Source organism: Nematolebias whitei, chromosome 12 (genome assembly GCF_014905685.2).
Source record: "Nematolebias whitei isolate Nwh7 chromosome 12, NemWhi1, whole genome shotgun sequence".
NCBI classification, from domain to species: domain Eukaryota; kingdom Metazoa; phylum Chordata; class Actinopteri; order Cyprinodontiformes; family Rivulidae; genus Nematolebias; species Nematolebias whitei.
In genome coordinates this window covers 48949764-48950271 of record NC_056509.1, presented here as the reverse complement: position 1 = coordinate 48950271, position 508 = coordinate 48949764, and positions in this window count along the sequence as shown.

The following is a 508-nucleotide window of genomic DNA, read 5'->3' as shown; positions in this document are numbered from 1 at the left end:
ATATATATATATATATATATATAATATATATATATATATATATATATAATATATATATATTTAGCACACAACTAAGATAAACTACACATGTTGGTGACAGGTTATTCCACAAGTATTGAGTGACAGTGAGATTGAATTAGGATGGTAAGGTAGATACATAGATACTGCATCATACATGATGCATCCTAGTGGTATCATCCTAGATACTTATGCCCCTTTTCCATTACTACCTTTAGTACCAGTGCAGCTTGGTTCGGCTCGGGTCAGTACGGTACCGTTGTGATTCCATTATACTTTCAGTAATGGTTGTAGAGGGCAGGTTAAAATTGATGTCACGCGTCTCACCAGCTGGTAGTGGTGAGACGCTGAAACAGGTTTCAGTACAGAGTGAGAATTTATTTTGAAGTTTCTGGTAAATTAAAACGAATACAAATTATTAAAATGATCAAATTAAACTATAAATATATATATATATATATATATATATATATATATATATATATATATA